Source organism: Oncorhynchus tshawytscha, linkage group LG06 (assembly GCF_018296145.1).
Source record: "Oncorhynchus tshawytscha isolate Ot180627B linkage group LG06, Otsh_v2.0, whole genome shotgun sequence".
Lineage (NCBI taxonomy): Eukaryota > Metazoa > Chordata > Actinopteri > Salmoniformes > Salmonidae > Oncorhynchus > Oncorhynchus tshawytscha.
This window is the reverse complement of record NC_056434.1, coordinates 57,034,799-57,047,032: the sequence shown is the minus strand read 5'-3', so window position 1 is coordinate 57,047,032 and position 12,234 is coordinate 57,034,799. Positions and strand designations below refer to the sequence as shown.

At 43.2% G+C, this 12,234-nt stretch overlaps 1 protein-coding gene across 5 annotated transcripts in view; it reads left to right on the top strand.

Moving 5' to 3' along the window:
* Nucleotides 1-12,234, top strand: part of LOC112252741 (arginyl-tRNA--protein transferase 1) — a 193,479-nt gene that overhangs the window by 94,517 nt on the left and 86,728 nt on the right. The window lies entirely within an intron of this gene.

Below are 12,234 nucleotides of genomic sequence, written 5' to 3'. Positions count from 1 at the left end.
AAAATATATGGATGAGCAGTGAGAGAGCGGCTAAGATGCAATAGATAGTCTAGTATCTAAGATTTCTTTGTCTTGTCTCGTCCCATGTATATATCTTTTTATACATTTATTTTTCTTCGCATTCTTTTTAATGTTTTTCCTGAACCTTACCTTCAAAATACTCTCCTGAAACTCGCCTCACCCAATGTGGTGTGGATCTTTTTTTTTCTAAAGTATTTATATTTTCCTCCGAACTGGAATACCTCAACTGAAGCTAGATAGCTAACCAGCTATCAGTCAGCCAACCTTTAGCTCGGAAAGCTCTCGCCTATTTTTCTCTCCGTATCCCCGGATTCCTACCGCAAACTCTGAACCCTTTCATCTGGATCATGGCAGCTAGCTAACCGCAACCCGGGTTGACTACTAACGTTTTTGTCCCGGAGCAAGCACCAACTAGCCTGGGGCTATCCCAAGCTAGACCCATCTCCCGACTAGGGCTCCTGGGCTACTCCTGAAGCCCACTCCTCGGCTACAATATCCGGACCCCTTCTACTGCCGGTACGGGGCACAGAACCCTGCCGATCCTTCACGACTGGAATACCGACATAATCTGCCCGAGGATCCCAAAAGGGCCGTCAGGCGCGACGTCCCCTGAAGGCCCATTCTGCTAACCGCGGCCTGCTAGCTATCTATAGCATATTGGACTCTTAGCTGATCCACCGGCCAGTTTCTTGGACTACGATACCAATTTTGCCAATTGGACTTGGACCCATCTGCTACTTGGAACCCTACTAATTCCACGACTGGTCTACCGATGTCACAGACTTTTCCCCATCGCGACGTCCCTCTAAGGCCCTTATGCTAGCTTGCTAGCCCCGGCCTCCTAACTGCTACCACCGGCCTGCTAACTGTCTGAATCGCCGTGTCCCCAGCCAGCCCACCCACTCACTGGACCCAACGATCACTTGGCTACGCATGCCTCTCCATAATATCAATATGCCTTGTCCATTACTGTCCTGATTAGTGATCACTGTCTTATTTCACTGCAGAGCCTATAGCCCTGCTCAATATGCCTTAACCAACCATGTTGTTCCACCTCCCACATATGCGGTATCACCTGGTTTAAACGTCTCTAGAGACTATATCTCTCTCTACATTACTCCAATGCCTAGGTTTGCCTCCAATGGACTCTTCCTACCATACCTTTGTCTGTACGTTATGCCTTGAATCTATGCTTTCGCCAGTTCTTATAGCCTTTAGCCGTACCCTTATCCTACTTCTCCTCTGTTCCTCTGGTGATGTAGAGGTTAATCCAGGACCTGCAGTGCCTAGCTCCACTCCTACTCCCCAGGTGCTCTCATTTGCTGACTTCTGTAACCGTAAAAGCCTTTGTTTCATGCATGTTAACATTAGAAGCCTACTCCCTAAGTTTGCTTTATTCACTGCTTTAGCACATTCTGCCAACCCGGATGTCTTAGCCGTGTTTGATTCCTGGCTTAGGAAAACCACCAAAAATCCTGAAATTTCCATCCCTAACTATAACATTTTCCGCCAAGATTGAACTGCCAAAGGGGGCGGTATTGCAATCTACTGCAGAGAGAGCCTGCAAAGTGCTGTCTTTACTATCCAGGTCCCAAACAATTCGAGATTCTGCTTTTAAAAATTCACCTTTCCAGAAACATGTCTCTCACCGTTGCCACTTGCTATAGACCACCCTCTGCCCCCAGCTGTGCCCTGGACACCATATGTGAATTGATTGCACCCCATCTATCTTCTGAACTCGTGCTACTAGGTGACCTAAACTGGGACGTACTTAACACCCCGGCCATCCTACAATCTAAGCTTGATGCCCTCAATCTCACACAAATTATCAATGAACCTAACAGGAACAACCCCAAATCTGTAAACACGGACACCCTCATAGATCTCATCCTAACCAACTCGCCCTCCAAATACACCTCAACCAAGATCTCAGTGATCACTATCTCATTGCCTGCATCCATAATGGGTCTGCGATCAAACGACCACCCCTCATCACTGTCAAACGCTCCCTAAAATACTTCTGCGAACAGGCCTTTCTAATTGACCTGGCCCGGGTATCCTGGAATGACTTTGACATTTTTCTACGGCTGGCCAAGCTTCCCACCTGGCTGCCCCTACCCCGGTCAACAGCCCTGCGTTCCCCACAGCAACTCGCCCAACCCCCCCCACTTCTCCTTCACCCAAATCGAGATAGTTGAGGTTCTGATAGAGCTGCAAAATCTGGACCCCTACAAATCAGCCATGCTAGACAATCTGTACCCTAAAATGATCTGCCGAAATGATTGCAACCCCTATTACTAGCCTGTTCAGCCTTTTTTTCGTTTCGTCTAAGATTCCCAAAGATTGGAAAGCTGCCGCGGTCATCCCCCTCTTCAAAGGGGGAGACACTAGACCCAAACTGCTACAGACCTATATCTATTCTACCCTGCCTTTCTAAGGTCTTTGAATGCCAAGTTAACAGTTTACCGATCATTTTGAATCTCACTGTACCTTCTCTGCTATGCAATCTGGTTTCAGAGCTGGTATGGGTGCACCTCAGCCACGCTCAAGGTCCTAAATTATATCATATCCTCCATCGATAAGAGACATTACTGTGCAGCCGTATTCATCGACCTGGCTAAGGCTTTCGACTCGGTCTATCACCACATTCTTTTTGGCAGACTTCACAGCCTTGGTTTCTCAAATCATTGCCTCGCTTCACCAACTACTTCTCAGAGTTCAGTGTGTCAAATCGGTGGGCCTGTTGTCCGGACCTCTGACGGTCTCTGAGGGGTGCCACAAGGTTAAATTCTCTGGCCGACTCTTCTCTGTCGCTCTCGCTGCTGGTGATTCTTTGACCCACCTCTACGCAGACGACACCATTCTGTATACCTCTGGCCCTTCGTTGGACACTGTGTTAATAGTTAGGGATAGGCGGGACGCAAATGTCTCAACTGGCCAATTGCCAGGGAAAATGCAGAGCGCCTGGGGTGGCAGGGTAGCCTAGTGGTTAGAGCGTTGGACTAGTAACCAGAAGGTTGCAAGTTCAAACCCCCGAGCTGACAAGGTACAAATCTGTCGTTCTGCCCCTGAACAGGCAGTTAACCCACTGTTCCTAGGCCGTCATTGAAAATAAGAATTTGTTCTTAACTGACTTGCCTGGTTAAATAAAGGTAAAATTAAAAAATTTAAAAAAACTATAAAATTCAAACTTTCATTAAATCACACTTGTAATTAAAACTACACTCGTTGTGAATCCAGCCAACATGTCAGATTTTAAAAATGCTTTTGGCGAAAGCATAAGAAGCTCTTATCTGATAGCCTGCACCATCTGCACCAGCAGTAAACAAAGGGCTTAGCATATTTCAACCCTGCAGGCGCTACACAAAACGCTGAAATAAAATATAAAACATCCATTACCTTTGACAAGCTTCTTTTGTTGGCACTCCAATATGTCCCATAAACATCACAATTGCTCCTTTTGTTCGATTAATTCCGTCCATATATATCCAAAATGTCCATTTATAAAGCGTGTTTTTGATCCAGAAAAAACAGCTTACAAAAAACGCAATGTCACTACAAAATACTTCAAAAGTTGCCTATAAACTTTGCCAAAATATTTCAAACTACTTTTGTAATACAACTTTAGGTATTTTTAAACGTTAATAATCGATCAAATTGTAGACTGGTCTTTCTGTGTTCAATACAGGAATGAAAACAAACCAGTGATACTTTTTACGTCTTGCGCAACTCTCAACAGTGTACCAGTTCCTAGTTGGCCTACTTCTTCATTGCACAAAGGAATAACCTCAACCAAATTCCAAAGACTGGTGACATCCAGTGGAAGCGGTAGGAACTGAAAACAGGTTCCTAAGAAATATCCCTGGGCAAGTCAGGGAACAGAGAGAGGGGGAAAAAAAATGCAAGTAAAATGCTCTTAAATGCAAGTAAAATGAAATGCATGCTCTTAAACCGATCGCTGCCCGCCCGTCCAGCATCATTACTCTGAACGGTTCTGACTTAGAATATGTGGACAACTACATACCTAGGTGTCTGGTTAGACGGTAAACTGTTCTTCCAGACTCACATTAAACATCTCCAATCCAATATTAAATCTAGAATCGGCTTCCTATTTCTCAAGAAGGCATCCTTACCCATCAAACATACCCTCGTAAAACTGACCATCCTACCGATCCTCGACTTCGATGTCATTTGACAAAATAGCCTCAAACACTCTACTCAACAAATTGGATGCAGTTTATCACAGTGCCATCCGTTTTGTCAGTCACCAAAGCCCCATATACTACCCACCACTGCGACTTGTATGATCTCGTTGGCTTTCCCTCGCTTCATACTCATCTCCAAACCCACTGACTCCAGGTCATCAACAAGTCTCTGCTAGGTAAAGCCCCACATTATCTCATCTCACTGGTCACCATAGCAGCGCCCACCCGTAGCACGCGCTCCAGCAGGTATATCTTACTGGTCACCCCCAAAGCCAATTCTTTCTTTGGCCGCCTCTCCTTCCAGTTCTCTGCTGCCAATGACTGGAACGACTAAAATCTCATTTTACATTGCCGCGTTACGTTCAGTAGTTCTAAAACATGCTTCTTTTGTTAGGACGTTTGGTAAACAAATCCAAAAGCACGTTCAGGTCCAGCCGAACGTCGGTCGAAAGGTTCCGTTACAGCCCGTAGAAACTTGTCAAACTAAGTATAGAATCAATCTTTAGGATGTTTTTATCATAAATCTTCAATAATGTTCCAACCGGAGAATTCCTCTGTCTGTAGAAGAGCAATGGCACGAGTGCTAACTCTTGTGACCGCTCCTCAGGGCCTGTGGAAATCTGCCAGACACCTGGCTCATTCCTCTCTCATTCATTTCCACTTCATAGTAGAATCCTCAAACAAAGTTCTAAAGACTGTTGACATCTAGTGGAAGCCTTAGGAAGTGCAACATAACCAATATCCCACTGTATCTTCAATAGGGGCTGAGTGTTCTGCTTTATTCACCACACTGTCTGTGTCGGTGGACCATTTCAGTTTGTCCGTGATGTGTACACCGAGGACCTTAACCTCTTGATGCTACCCATCCCGGATCCGGGATCGTGACTACGGCTCAAGCTCATTAGCATAACACAAAATGTGAAAAATATTCTTAGACATATTTAACCTCCACACCTACACAAGTCCAATAGCTCAAATGAAAGATAAACACCTTGTTCATCTACCCAGCAAGTCAGATTTCTAAAATGTTTTACGGCGAAACATAGCACACATTTATATTAGACCACCACCGAAACAAAAGGCAAACGGCGGCCATTTTGTCCCAGAAAATATAAAATTTAAAAGTAGGATTAAAAATAAATAATTCACTAACCTTTTGAAAATCTTCATCAGATGACAGTAATATTACATGTTACACAGTACATTTTTTTTTCAATAATATGCCATTAATATCCATAAATCTCTGTTTACAATGACGACATTTCAAAAAATGCTACTCAAAATGTCCGGAGAAATTATGATAGCTCGGACAGATAACGTCAGATAACAAGCAATAAACATGACTAAATATACATGTTCTACATATAGTTACAAAGATACACTTCTTCTTAATACAACCGCTGTGTTACATTTATTTTTAACGTTACAGAATTCGTTCACTAGTCTATGCTATGAGTCGGCGCTCAGATATTAGCAGTGTCTCCTCTACATTTGGAGTCCACAGAAAACCAAAATAACCACATAAATATTCCCTTACCTTTGATGTTCTTCGATCAGAAGACGTAGAAGGAGTCATACTTACCCAATACATCGTTTGGTTTCAAGTTGTGAGTCTTTGTATTAGCATATGCTAACAGCTTCAGCTGAAATGCACCCAAAATAACTTCTGCTCCTTCTGGTCCCGCACTCTTGCGCAATCAAACTTCAAAATTACATATTATATGTCGACTAAACTGGTCAAACTAAGTGCAGAATCGAGCAAAATGATGTTTTTATCATGTAAAACAATGATAATCGCAAACAAACGAACCGGCTTCAACTGGTGTCTATTGGAAAAGAACGTTCTCCAAATCGGCCGCGCGCAATAGAGTGCATGTATGTGAGAGTGAACCGGGCATTTTCGCCCGCCAAAGGATGAGGAGCGCGAAATTCAAACAATGAACGTGCCAATTGAAAGCAGACATCGCGCTGAACAAATACATACTGTTCCCAGATCGGTAGCTGCCTGGGAAGGGTGGGGGCGATGACGTCAAAGTTGACCCAACTTTTCTCTTGACAAGAGAGAGTTTGGGAGAAAGGCTGCCCTGAGAGTTCTGCTTTACATACAGACATAATTTAAACGGTTTTAGAAACTTTAGAGTGTTTTCTATTCAATAATTATTATTATATGCATATATTAGCAATTTTGGAAAAAATATTTTCAGTTTACTATGGGCACGCACTTCCTCCAACGGGGGCAGTATTGAGCCATAAGCTCAAGAGGTTAACTTTCCACCGTCTCCACTGCTATCCCGTCGATGTGGATAGGGGGGTGCTTCCTTTGCTGTTTCCTGACATCACACTCCGAGGGCCCTCACCACCTCCTGTAGGCTGTCTCGTCGTTGTTGGTAATCAAGCCTACCATTGTGGTCGTCTGCAAACTTGGCGATTTGAGTTGGAGGTGTGCATGGAGGTGTACCACGCAGTCGTGGGTGAACAGGGAGTACAGGAGGGGGCTAAGAACGCGCCCCAGTGTTGAGGATCAGCAGAGTGGATTGTCTCCTACCTTCACCACCTGTGGGTTGCCCGTCAGGAAGTCCAGGACCCAGTTTCGCAGGGTGGGGTCAAGACCCATGGACGCTGAGCTGTAGTCAATGAACAGCATTCTTACGTAGGTATTCCTGCTGTCCAGATGGGGATATGGCAGTGTGATGGCGATTGCATCGTCGGTGGACCTATTGGGGAGGTAAGCAAATTTAAGTTGGTCGAGGGTGGCAGGTAAGGTCTAGGTGAAATGATCCTTGACTAGTCTCTCAAAGCACTTCATGATGACAGAAGTGAGTGCTACGGGCCATCTTAAAGCATGTGGGGACAGCAGACAGGGATAGGGATTGATTTAATTTGTCTGTAAACACACCAGCATGCTCTGAATACGCAGCTAGGGATGCCGTCAGGGCTGGCAGCCTTGCGAGGGTTTTTACTCACGTCGGCCACGAAGGAGAAGAGCCCACAGTCTTTGGTAGCGGTTCGCGTCGGTGGCACTGTGTTGTCCTCAAAGCGCGCAAAGAAGTTGTTTTAATTTGTCTGGGAGTAAGACGTCGATATCCGCGACAGCTGGTTTTCTTTTTGTAATCCGTATTGTCTGGAGACCCTGCAACATGCGTCTCATCTTTGAGCCGTTGTATTGTGACTCCACTTTGTCAATATACTGACACTTTTTCTTGTTTATTTTCCTTGGCGGGAATAACTACACTGTTTGTATTCGGCCATATTCCCAGTTGCCTTGCCACGATTAAATATCGGGGTACGTTAAGTTTTCCTATTGGTCAGACCTATTGGATAGACCTAAGCACGGGCACTTCCTGTTTTTAGTTTCTGCCTAAAGCAGCGTTTCTTAAACTTTTTCAGCCTGGGACCTAAATGAGAAATTATGTTTTCCTGGGACCCGAGCTTATGAAAACATGCAACTATATGTATAACAAATATAATAAAGACAAATAACAATGAAATTAAATATAAATAGCTTACATGTTTATTTTTCCCAGTTACAAGTACTGTTTAGGTTGGAACTGTTGCTGTTAAAATATAATAAATGATTTTAATTCTGAACTGGAATCAACTGATTTATCACATCAGATAGATGTAAACCAGAACACAAACACAAAGCACTAATGAGGGGCGGCAGGGTAGCCTAGTGGTTAGAGCATTGGACTAGCAACTGAAAGGTTGAAAGATTGCAAGTTCATCTCCCCGAGCCGACAAGGCAGTTAACCCACTGTTCCTAGGCCGTCATTGAAAATAAGAATTTGTTCTTAACTGACTTGCCTAGTTAAATAAAGGTAAAATTTAAAAAATGAGAGATTTGTGGCTGGTTGAAGCTTCAACAAGCATATCTATTCTGGGCTCAGTTTTTGACAGTGTAACCCTTTACTTGATTTAAGTATGCCAGAGTTGAGAACCCTGACTCATAGATATGTGGTGCCAAACTGGATCCGAACATCTACTGCTTTTTCAGTCAAGCAGGAGACCACTTCCTGCTGTAGATGAGCAATTCAGAACTGCTTGAGTGTTTTCCTCAAAAACATTTTGGTTCAATCTGTTTATTCCAGTTCAGAATACATTGTTTTACTCTATTTTAACAGCAATAGTTCCAACCTATACTTGTTTTCGTCAATAATTTCTATAGTAAGATGTACAGTAGGCCTGCTCATTTTTCATCTTCATATGTACTGTTAATTAGGGTTGCACTTTCAGTAGCTGGCTAACTTTACCTTGCTAGCTGTTAGCTATTAGGGGGATTGTTTTACTACTATGAGAGATAGTGCTCCCCTATTTCTGCTGATCATCACCCGTTATAAAATAACAACAATGCCTTGCTTGCTGACAAAATTTTCCACTGTCAAAAAACTGTTTCCTGAGGCATTCTGTCCTGTTCTGAAATAACTCCCTGTGTTTACTGTCATGCTCAGTGTTGCCGGATCCATCTAAAATTTCTAGCCCAATGACCTCTGAAAACCTGCACACAAGGCCTGAAAACTAGCCCGAAAAAATGTTTTCGCAGCAAGAGAGGAGTTGACACATTTATCCATGAAACCCTTTTTCCATAACGTTATCGAGCGAATTAAGGAATTTAGGAATTCGTTTTTCCATCAAAGTAATACATATTGAATGTTTAAGAATGTCGCAAGACAAAAAATCAATCACCCTTAAACTCTCCAGATCATTTTCTATCAATGGATGTCAATTTAACTGGTTTTGACTGCTATGATTAAACAATAAAACCCTAGGAGGTGTGGTATATGGCAAATTTACTTTGGACATAGCCCTTATTAGCCATGGTATATTGGCCATACACCACAAAACCCTGAGGAGCCTTATTGCTATTATAAACTGGATAACAATGTAATTAGAGCATACTCCTGAGTGGCACAGCGGTCTGAGGCACTGCAAGCAAGAGGCGTCACTATTGAACCTGGTTCGAATCCAGGCTGGACCACATCTGGCTGTGATTGGGAGTCCCATAGGGCGATGCACAATTGGCCCAGCGTCGTCTGTCATTATGAATTTGTTCTTAATTGACTTGTCTAGTTAAATATATTTAAAAAATATCTATATTCTATATGGTAGAATCTAGTTAGCGGACACAAGCACAGGTCTAATAACAGTTCGGTAGGCAAGAGCTATAGTATTGTTTATAGGCTACCTGCATCTTGCTGAGCTAGATGGATGTAGTCTATAGCCCCTGAAAAGGCCAACATCTAATTTCAGGGAAAAGTCCACAATGAAACTAACATTAAATGTGGAGAATGATACATTCACGATAGAGCTGTGACCATGATCACAATTGATAACTTCCCATTTCCCCCATAACAGAAGCATGCGAGGGAGTTCCATAACATCCATTTTAAATTTCCACTCGCTTAGCGCTCCAGACCTTAGAACTGAGCATGAGTAAAACACTTTGCTTGATACGGTTCTCCATTAGAAGTCGACATTTAAATGCCGTTTACTTTAAACCACCTGTGAGCAAACTTATCTAAAGAGCTGTAGTGCGCCAACAGTCCTTTTCCAATGCCTTATCGCAGTTATCAGTTCTTGGCGTAAATGTTTTACGGGAAAGGGGTGTCTTCATAATGACCATTATAAATAGCCTACCTACAAATGGTAAAAGGTTGTCACCATGTGCGCGCGTGTGCTGCTTGTAACAACCTGCTCACTGCCTGGTAGTCAGCAGCAGCAGGTTATAGTTAAATATATATTATTATTATTATTTTTAAAGAGAAATACCAGGGCGGAGCTGTGCGATTTAGAAGTAGGCCCAAAACCCGCCACCAATACATTTTCACCCACAACATCGTTTTCAAAGTTGCACAATTTTGCGAGAGAACCGCAACCCTGATCATGCTGTGGATGTTTGGCCAGGACGTGTCTTTTTTAATTTGTTCGTTTTGAGTGACTCATTACTAAACACTCCCCCACACAAAACACATTGTGGGTGCTCCTCATTATTTCTCAAAGCTTGGATGAAACAAAGAGAAACTCATCGCTGTATTTGTGTTTCAGGGCGATTGACCTCAGTCAGAATTTAGACAGCGGCGAGTGGGAATGACAAGTCATTGGCTGACAGCGCATCATCTGCTGCTGAACGACAGCGCTGCAGCATTTAGGTTGCGGAGTGATCTTCAAGATAACTGCAGAAAAAGATCTGGTAAACCGCGAAGCACATGCATCTCCCTCCGACACGCTCAGCTGCCAAACTGACACGGCTGCTAATCAGAGAGCGCTGTTGCACTTGGTGGCGCACAATACCTTGGAGTGGCCATCATTATTGGTTGTCCTTAAGCCATTTTGCCACAACTTTGGAAGTATGCTTGGGGTCATTGTCCATTTGGAAGACCCATTTGCGACCAAGCGTTAGCTTCCTGACTGATGTCTTGAGATGTTGCTTCAATATATCCACATACTTTTCCTACCTCATGATGCCATCTATTTTGTGAAGTCCACCAGTCCCTCCTGCAGCAAAGCACCCTGACAACATGATGCCTCCACCCCCGTGCTTCACAGTTTAGATGGTGTTCTTCGGCTTGCAAGCCTCCCCCTTTCTCCTCCAAACATAATGATGGTCATCATGGCCAAACAGTTATATTTTTGTTTCATCAGACCAGAGGACATTTCTCCAAAAAGTACGATCTTTGTCCCCATGTGCAGTTGCAAACCGTAGTCTGGCCTTTTTTAAATGGCGGTTTTAACCACATTAGGTGTCAGAGCCTAGTATTAGAGGATCTGTTCTTCATAAATCCTACTTGGTATGACATCCTACTTGTTTGATATTAGGTAGGCCTTCTCTAAGCGTATCGCAAAGGTCTTAGCAATCAATCACATCATTAACCATGAAATTAGATATCAAGACGAAATCTGTTCTCTATTGTGTCTTATGACAGTGGGAGAAAAATATATATTCTGTCATTAGGATGGATTAATCTCTCAACCAGCTTCACCTGTATCTCCATGACATATGCTAGCAGATGATATAGGCCTTGCAGACATACAGGTGAAACTGGTTGAGAGAATGCCAAGTGTGCAAAGCTGTCAAGGCAAATGGTGGCTACGTCTCAAATATAAACTTTTTCGATTTTTTTTTTTTACACTTTTTTGGGTTATGTGATTCCATATGTGTTATTTCATAGTTTTCTCTCAACCTTTGACTGTAATATAATTTTCTTATTCTATTTTTATTTTTTTATTTTTTTTATTTCACCTTTATTTAACCAGGTAGGCTAGTTGAGAATTACACATGGAGTAAACAATTAACAAGTCAATAACACAGTAGAAAGAAAAAAAGAGAGTCTATATACATTGTGTGCAAAAGGCATGAGGAGGTAGGCGAATGATTACAATTTTGCAGATTAACACTGGAGTGATAATTTATCAGATGGTCATGTACAGGTAGAGCTATTGATGTGCAAAAGAGCAGAAAAGTAAATCAATAAAACAGTATGGGGATGAGGTAGGTAAAAATGGGTGGGCTATTTACCGATAGACTATGTACAGCTGCAGCGATCGGTTAGCTGCTCAGATAGCAGATGTTTGAAGTTGGTGAGGGAGATAAAAGTCTCCAACTTCAGCGATTTTTGCAATTCGTTCCAGTCACAGGCAGCAGAGAACTGGAACGAAAGGCGGCCAAATGAGGTGTTGGCTTTAGGGATGATCAGTGAGATACACCTGCTGGAGCGCGTGCTACGGATGGGGGTTGCCACCGTGACCAGTGAACTGAAATAAGGCGGAGCTTTACCTAGCATGGACTTGTAGATGACCTGGAGCCAGTGGGTCTGGCGACGAATTTGTAGCGAGGGCCAGCCGACTAGAGCATACAAGTCGCAGTGGTGGGTAGTATAAGGTGCTTTAGTGACAAAACGGATGGCACTGTGATAAACTGCATCCAGTTTGCTGAGTAGAGTGTTGGAAGCAATTTTGTAGATGACATCGCAGAAGTCGAGGATCGGTAGGATAGTCAGTTTTACTAGGGTAA